The following is a 9,491-nucleotide window of genomic DNA, read 5'->3' as shown; positions in this document are numbered from 1 at the left end:
GCCAGACAGGAAGGATTGAGTGTAAGCTGTGGGAAGTGTTCTCATACTCTGCATCTAGAGGGCTACTAAACATGTTGATCTGCTCGATGCCTCAAGCAATTCAGAAAGTGGCTTGCATTTTCTAAAACCTAAATCCAAACTTTCCCTTTCTCCTTCCCACCAAGAATTCTCCCTCAGGCCTCTTCCTACCATAGTGTCTTGGCAGCTTAGAACTTCTTTACCTCAGAAATGTGGCACCAGAAGTGTGCCCTATGCTCAGCCAAGCATCTGGGATCTGGCTGATTCATCTATGGCTCTGAAAATACTGCAGTTTAATCTGTGTCCTGTGCTCAGGGTTCAATATGTGTGCTTAAATCCATAGCTACGTGCCTCCAGAGAGAGCAGGCTTTCCTCTTTCTATTAGCATTAGGAGCAGAATTACCATATAGGTTCTTTATAATAAAGCAGCCACACACAGCGGTTGGTTTCATAACCACGTGCTGAGGTGAGTTTGCCTAAGGGAGCCAAAGCAATATGTGAATAAGGTGTTTTCAACTGGAAGCTTATAAGCCTCCATTCCTAAGAGGAAGCTGCTGATAATAAATTCTGTCTGGGAATGGACTTTGTAGGAGATAGAATATTTTTCTGTGAAAGTGATTGCTTGAAGGAAAGCATTGACTACACATAGCCATAATCTTACAAAAAGCTATTTTAACTAAAGTATATCCTGTAAGTAAAATCGTTCTAGGAACATGGTTCAACTCATAGGCACAGTTTAATTCATAGAGCAAAAGCGTAGTAAGAATTTTCTAGCAATTTCTGGAATGGTTGTCCTGGTTTCATTGATTGCTCTGAAACTGATCCCCTTTCAAACTAGCCAGCTGAGCTTCAAAAGAGGCAATTGAGCAAGATTTTGAACACAACTTCTGATCAATACCAGAAGTAGTAACTCATTAGGGGTAAAACCTACTTCCTACTCAGACTTCCTACTCAGAGCGGTTGCTTCATTGGCTTCCTGCCAATAACATGCCCTTCAACAGAACTAAACTTTGCCGTGCTAAGTTTCTTTCAACTTGCTTGTCTTTCTTGGGATATAGGCTTACACTATGGGAGTATTCCCAATAATCTGGGGTATTGTCCACAATCTTTGTTATGCAAGGCGGTAACCCTTTAGAAGGAGACACATCCTGCCTTGTTGGGGTAGCTCAAGGTTGGGTTAAACCCACCCATTGTGGTTAATGATGGAAAGTGTATCAGCAATGTCTGGAAAGGGCCGATGGAAGCACCTCAATAAAAAGTTACCTCATGCATTGGCCATGAGAGGAAAAATTGGACTAGTGCCCATTACCTCGTTGGTTGGGGACTTTCATGTGCTGAGTGAGTCTTAGGCACAACGAAAACTTGAGTCTTGATGTTTGTTTTCATTCTCTGGCCAAAGAATAAAAATGTGAGAGCTGGAGGAAGCCATATTTGAGAAATCTCCAGTAAGGGGAGAGTTGAATATGAGAGGGGAGCACAAGAAACTTACAATAGATAGGATTTAGTGCACCAAAAACTGAAATCTCAACAGACCTGCTAAAATGGGGAATAAGGAACCAAAGAAAAATGATCCAAGGACCTGCTTCTGATAATCCACTGGGAGAATGGTGAAAAAGATCTCAGAACACAATTAAATAATGGATAATTTTTATTATTGAGATCCATACTGTGCACTTGTCCAAACAACAATTTGTTATACATAAGTGCTTGAAGGTGTGTGTTTTAAATCTTATATGCTGAAAGGGGAACTCAAAAAAGTCATGTCCAAATCTGGGTGCCAGTGGCATGCACCTGCAATCCAAGCTACTCAGGATCTGAGGATTGGGGTTCAAAGACAGACAGAGAAGAAAAGTCCTTGAGACTCTTATCGCCAATTAACCACCAGAAAACTGGAATTGGTGCTGGGCTCAACTAGTAGGGCTTTCTTTCGCCTTGTGCTAAAGAGCTCAGGGACAGTGCCCAGGCCCAGAGTTCAAGTCCTATGACCAATAAAAATTAATGCTTAGGTGAAATGGATTAAATATTCTGCTCACCATTACTGTTAAGACTGTGTGGCACAGAGACCAGAAAAACAAGTGGTACACTTCCCACTGTAATGAACCTCAGACCCCCAAGGGCATGGAGTGCATGTTCGGTTGGCCAAACACAGCTTGGGGAAACTCGAATGACCCTGCTGTTGCTGTTTGCAAGAGGAGGATCTAAGACAAAAATCCTATCTTCCCAAGGCAAACTATACCCCTTGTCTCTGTAGGTACGGGGGACAACTGGCATTTCTGGGAAATTTATCAAGATGCAGTGAAGGCCGAACCTGTGAAGAGTTGAGCAGTAAGCACTAAATATAGCCAGGGGAATTGTCTGATGGTATTGTGGAAGACCAGTGCTGGAGACATTCCTGGCCAACTAGAGTAGAACCTATGCTTTGTTCAATTTGCCATCACTTACATCCTAGCATTTCATCCACCTGTCCGTTCTCAAACCTTTTATACTAGTTAGGAGAGACCCCTTCCCCAGAGGGTCATTCATATTTCATATTTACATAGGTACTATTCAGGATCCTCCCCCAAAAGTTTCCAAAAATTCAAGCCAGGCCCCAAATAGCAGCTTAGGAATCAGTATAATTAGTATAAATAAGTTAGTATAATTAGTATAAATAAAATGTAGTTTGGAGGCTAGGAATATGGCTTAGTTTTAAATTGTTTGCCTAGCGTGCATGAAGCCCTGGGTTTTATTCCTCAGCATCAGATAAACAGAAAAGGCTGGAAGTAGCACTGTGGCTCAACAGGTAGAGTGCTAGCTTTGAGCAAAAGAAGCTCAGGGAGCACCAGGACTGGCAAAAATAAAATGTAGAGTAGAATAAGATCAACAGAGATTTGTTAATTATACTAAAAGATTTTTTAAACCCCTAAATTAAGTGCTCTAGTAGGATGGCATGGGAAAATTAATTCTAGAAACATTATCTATAAAGGGTAGATTTTTTTGTGTGTGATTGAAGGCCAAAGCTGCACAAAGGACTTAGAAGAATTCAACATTGGCAAGTGAGAGAACTAAAAACTCAGATAAAGGGCTGAGAAGGTTGCTCAGCAGTAGAGTGTTTGCCTTGCATGCTTGAGCCTCTGGGTTCAATTCCTCAGCACCAAATAAGCAGAGAAAGCCAGAAGTGGTACTGTGGCTCAACTGGTAGAGCGCTATCCTTGAGATGAAGAGCTGAGGAACAGTGTCGAGGGCCAGAGTTCAGTCCCAAGACTGACCAAAAATGAAAAAAAAAAGGCAAGCTACACATAAAGGTTTTCCTACCAAGAGGGACAGAGGGTTTCCTACCGAGAACGAGGGAGTTTGGTGGATTTTTATCTAGCAGGAATGCAAGTTTCCCTTCTAGTGGGAGAAGGGTTGCCTTCTAATAAGGAGGGTGTTAATGATCACATTGGTCAAAAACATAATTCAGTTTCATAATGCCCAGATAAATGTCTAATGTTTGTCAGGTATTGACTTGTGAAAACATATATTTATTAATGTACTACCATCTGCGTGTCAATCTGTTCTTATTTTCTCAACCCCAGGGGCTCAATCTCAAGTCCGGCATAGTTTGTGTCAGCTCATTTTGCCCCAGGATTGCATGCTGACCCTCACCCATTCATGAATTTGGCCCTGTAGGCCATGAATTCAGATGACAGCACTCCCAAACAATAATCGTGGAGTAAGAACCTGATGGTGACACATGTTTTCCTTTTCTGAGAAAGTCTTGGGTGTCAGGTATGAAATGGAAAACATATGCAGTCCTATATCCTATGTAATCAAAGTAATCAATGTTCTATGTGCCAAAATAAACAATAATATAGTCAATACATGAACAAAATGAAAAATAAAATGAATAACTACACTGAACGTAATATAGAATCAACATATGTATGTAAATATAAATCATATTTCTAAAATGTACACGAATGGGATGTTTTCTAGTGTTGAGGATCGGTTTCAGGCCTAAGGAACAGAACTGAATTTCTTCACTTCAGGGAGGCGAGCTTCACCTTCCCTTACAGTGCAACAGAGTTACCCAGACCATGAGTTCCAATACCAGTCCTGGCAGAGAAAAATGGCATCTCTATACTATGTGATGCCCAATTCTTAGGTATTTCATTATGCCTTCATTAAATGAATGTGATTGTGTAAATGCTTCATATAAAGTATTGATTAAAATCGATCAGTGTCCTATAATAGTGTATTATTTTATCCTGGAATCATTCAAGAACTGCCTATTCAATCATACATACTTCCCATTCCATTCGTATTCATATGGATATGAATGAGTGTCCTAAGATCTCCTGCCATTTGGAGGTGGCAGGACCAGGATTTGAACTGTGGGCTCCAGCTCCCACCACTTAAACCTATGGATAGGGAACTCACTGGTCTGTCCCAAAACATCAGCAAGACCAATGATTAGGCAGCCACCAGTGGCTCTCAGCAGTCCTTCTTGATACAAGCCTGTATAGGAGGATTATGGTCAAATTCACCGTAGGCAGGAAAGTCCTTGAAACGCCTGTCCAAGTTCAGTGTCAACAAAGCCATAAGTAGACCCGTATGGTAGAGGGGTAGCCTTGATCAAAAGCAGCTCACGGACTGTGCCCAGACCTTGAGTTCAAGTTCCGAGATTGGCAACAAACAGTCATACAGAACAATCTGTGCAGCCATGCGGCTAAAGCAAGTCACCCTCTTGTCTCCAACTGAATTGGACAGAGTTTACTTGGAAAGGGGCTGGGGAGCCGCTGTCATCTTGACTCCACCTATGCAGCCTGCATCACAGGATTCTGACTGCACCCCCATTCTTTCATGGTTCTTTCTAACCAATGGGATACAAGAATTGTGGCCACTCCCATATTCCATGCTGTCCAGTAGCACCCAGATTCCCTCTGTTGGTTGACACCACTACCAGCAGTTGAGGAAGTTAGAGGTGGCTGGGTGGTGAGCAAGAGTCTTGAGGCGACTTTGGAGTGGATTAGGAAACTTACAGCCTAGTCAGTGAGTGGGAGAATAGAGGATTACCCAGAGCCTGGGAATGTGGCCAGCCCACCTCTCCCATCCTAGTGCTCAGATGTCTTTAACAACCAGACTCCGTGAGAGAGTTGTGGGCAAGAAACAACTGCCAGATCACCGACAGAAGAATCCTGCCATCAGACCTGCAACATTCAAAAAAACAAAGAACACAAAAAAGGGAGGGATCCCCAAGACAAACACCACTGGAGAGCGTGATTCAAAGGAAGGTCCAGGGAACACCCCTGCCTTTGGAGAGTGTTACAGCCATCAGGGTCCAGAGTGTCAAGGGTCCGGATACCACCAAAGATATTCAGAGGTGCTACCAACACATGGTGCATGCCCTGGACCGCAGCAAAAGAAGAAACCAGGTGCTCTGTGCCAATATCAAACCACTGAATCAGGAAAAGACAGACCTGCAGTATCAATGGGAGAAAGAGAGGAAGAAGATAGACCAGGGGCACAAAGAACTGAAAATAGAGCTAGAAATCCACAAGCCACTCAAACAATAGTTGGTTTTGGCAGAAAGCGATTTACAATCAGCACCGGCCCACATGCAGCACGTGGCCAATCACAGAGTAATGGAGCACAAAACTCTCACCAGCTGCCTGCAGGCCACATAGCAGCAAATGGCAGAGTTGGAGATGGAGGCTTCTGCAGTCACTGCTGCACAGAAGGAGATTGAAATATTCTTTGAACAGCTGAATGATATAACACTTCAGCTCGAGTAAAAGATCAGAAGCTTCTATGACCTGGAGCAAGTGAACAGAGATTTTCAGGAGAAGCTGGAAGCACTCTGGACATAGAGGAGCAACAGGAATAACAGAATCTGCAAGCTCCAACAAGCACTGGCAGGGCATGAGGTACTGACAAGACTACTGGACAAATTTCCTAGACCATTAACTATTGTTTCTAGGTGCTCCTCTACACCCATTATCCTTAGATTAGGCCTTCTCATGGTGTCTTCCAGGTGTTGGATAGATCTATCATATTTCTTGGACTTGTCTTGGATGGTTGTATGTTCTTTCTCTATAATATCTAGGCTGTCTTCAATCCCTGAGATTCGATCTTCTGCATGGTCTAACCTGCTGTCAAGACTCTCTTCTTTGTTTTTTATCTCTTTTCCTTCTAGTTGGTCAACTTTGATGGCTTCAAGTTCTTTGTTGAAGCTCTGTTTTAGGTCTTGTATGAATTTCTTTACTTCCTTAATTTGGTGTTCAGTGTTTGTCCTCAAATCACTTAGTTGATTGGTTATGGTTTCTTTGGGCTCCCATTCCTTCTGTTGGGTTCCATTCAGCATTCCCTTTGTGGTCTCCCTGACTTCCTTCAGCTCTTTGTTAATGGATTCCATGAATGCCTTTAGTGATCTTTGTGTGTTCTCTACCTGGTCTCTCAATTCCTGTATTACTCTTTGATTAGCTTCCTCCCGTTCGTGCGATTCCTGCAGATCTCTTTGAGTGCTCTCAGCCTGCTCACGCCATTCCTCCCTTTCTCTTTGAGTATTCTGAAGTTGTTCACGCAAATCCTGTATCAGTTTTTGAGTAGCTTCCTCACGCTTATGATATTCCTGTATAAACTTCTGGGATGCCTCTTCTCTCTCCCTATCACGCTCATACAGAGTCCTTTGTACGTTGTCAAACTTCTCATTTATCATGTTTGCCAGTAGTGTTTGTAGAGCTATTTGGGAACTCTCCTCTGGATTATTCATTATCTGTTCTAACCCCTGATTATCAAGATTGGGATTTGAGATACCCGAATTTGCCATTTTTCTTGTGTTTTTCCGGCTTACTCTGCCCATTTGAGATGAAGATAGCACCAGTTTTGTGCTAGAACACTATCTTAAGGCAACCATCAACCAAAGTTTGCATTTGTACAGTCAATAGTCCACAGATACAATCTAGTTCAACAGATACATCTATTCGACATCAAACAACTATATGTTAAAGGACTTCGAACCGCAGAGAAGAATTTGGAAAACCAGAAATTATTAGGGTTAGGGAGAAATGTGGGTAAAAAATAGGAATAGATTGGTGTGGGGAGGCACAGGGAGAGTTAACTATGTCCTAATCACAGTGCAGGAAATAGGTTGGGTAGGATGCAAGTAGAGAGAGAGAGAAAAAGAAGAAAGGGAAAGGGGAATGAAAAGAGACCAGAAAAAAAAATAGAAACGTAAAAATTAATGTTATTATAGAGATTAAAAGACCATCTATTTAGAGAGGAATGTGAATATGTTGAGAAAAAGGGAGGGACATAGAGGAGATGTGAAAAACTTTAAAAAAAAAACTTAAAATATTATATAGGTATAAAGAGGTAGTACTGCTATTAATGAATTTAAGTCTCAGAGGTTTTGAATTGAGTAATAAGTTTGTGGATTAAGTGTGTACACAATGGGGGATAGGGTCTACTAGTTAACTACGGGTTTATCTGAGGATGTGCAGGACAAGAGTTAAGTCACATAAAGAAGAACAAAAGAGGAAAATGTGGAAATGATAGGAAAGTGAGAAGAAAAGATCAGAAGTTCAGTAGAGCTAGACAAAAAACAAAAAGATAATTAAGAATGAAAGAAAAAGAGAAAGAAGACAAGAAAAGAAAGGAAAACACACATTCACGTATTCCTAAAATAAAAATTATAAGAGGAGAAAAAAAAAAGTTACCTGAAAACAATTATTTTTTCAGAAGAGGCAAAAATTAAAGATTAATAAAAGTTTTAGAAAAGGAAAAAAAAATTTTTTTATATATAAGGTAACAAAAAATGAAAAAAAAAACAAAACAAAAAAAAGAAAAAAGAAAAGAAGAAGAAGAAAAAGAAAAGTTCTTTGATTTTTTTTTGGGGGGGGAGGGGTGGGAAGAGTCCTGTATCTCCCTTTTGTCTGTAACCAGAATCTGGTTGGAGTCTCTGGTCAGCTTGAGGTCCTGTGGCTTGATTGGTTTCTTAAGTCAGTTTGTTGGAACAGGCAGAAAAATTCTCTGCTTCACCCAAAATTTTGAGATCCCCCTCCCAGGTTAGTTTACTGGGAGGGTGATCTGCTTTGAGAATCACAAAAGAGGGGGATGCAGTGATGAGGCTAGGTTCTGGGTAGAGTTGAGGCCTTTCAACAAACAGTAGCTTTTCCCTGGGGCTATTTTGTGAAAAAAACTCACAGCACTGGAACAATAAAAGACCCCGAATAGCAAAAACGCTCCTCAACGGAAAGAACATTGCTGGAAGAATATCAATACCAAATTTCAAAATCTACAATAAAGCCATAGTAATCAAAACAGCTTGGTATTGGCATAAGAACAGACCTCAGGACCAATGGAATAGAATTGAAAACCCAGAAATGAACCTACAGACCTATAGCCATCTAATCTTCGATAAGGGAGCTAAAACAATAAAATGGAAGACAGACAGCCTCTTTAGTAAATGGTGCTGGCAAAACTGGTTAACTACATGTAGAAAACTAAAGCTAGATCCTTATATATCAACCTGCACCAGAATCAACTCCAAATGGATCAAAGACCTTGAACTCAAAGCAGACACTCTGAAAACATTACAGGATGGAATAGGAGAAACCCTGGGTCTCCTTGGCTCAGGCCGAAATTTTCTGAATAGAGACCCGGAAACACAACAAATCAAAGAAAGGTTGGACAAATGGGATTGCATAAGGTTGCAGAGCTTCTGCAGGGCAAATGACATAGCTAGCAAGATCAATAGAAAGCCCACGTATTGGGAGAAGATCTTTACTAGCCATACAACGGACAAGGGTCTCATATCTAAAATATACTTGGAACTCAAAAAATTAAACCACCCAACAACAAACCCTCAAAGAAACAACTGCCCAATAAGTAAGTGGGCGAAAGACTTAAAGAGAAGCTTCTCTGAAGAAGAAAGGATGGCCAATAGACACATGAAGAAATGTTCAACATCCCTAGCCATAAAAGAAATGCAAATCAAAACAACATTGAGATATCACCTCGCTCCAGTTAGAACAGCAAAAATCAAGAACTCTAACAACAACAGATGCTGGAGGGGATGTGGACAGAAAGGAACCTTACTTCATTGTTGGTGGGAATGTAAACTTGTTCAACCACTTTGGAAAGCAGTATGGAGGTTCCTCAAAAGACTTCACATAGAACTCCCCTATGACCCAGCAATCCCACTTTTGGGCATTTACCCAAATGATCACAAACAAGACCACACTAAAGCTACCAGCACAACTATGTTTATTGCAGCATTATTTACCATAGCTAAGATATGGAACCAAACCAGATGCCCCTCAGTAGATGAATGGATCAAGAAAATGTGGTATATATACACAATGGAATTCTATGCCTCCATCAGAAAGAATGACATTTCCCCATTTGTTAGGAAATGGAAAGGCTTGGAAAAAATTATATTAAGTGAAGTAAGCCAGGCCCAAAGAAACATAGGTCCCATGGTTTCCCTTATTTGCAATATCTAGTATATG

The sequence above is a fragment of the Dipodomys spectabilis genome, unplaced genomic scaffold (genome assembly GCF_019054845.1).
Source record: "Dipodomys spectabilis isolate Male_0828 unplaced genomic scaffold, ASM1905484v1 ptg000093l, whole genome shotgun sequence".
Classification (NCBI taxonomy): domain Eukaryota; kingdom Metazoa; phylum Chordata; class Mammalia; order Rodentia; family Heteromyidae; genus Dipodomys; species Dipodomys spectabilis.
This window is presented reverse-complemented; position numbering follows the sequence as displayed.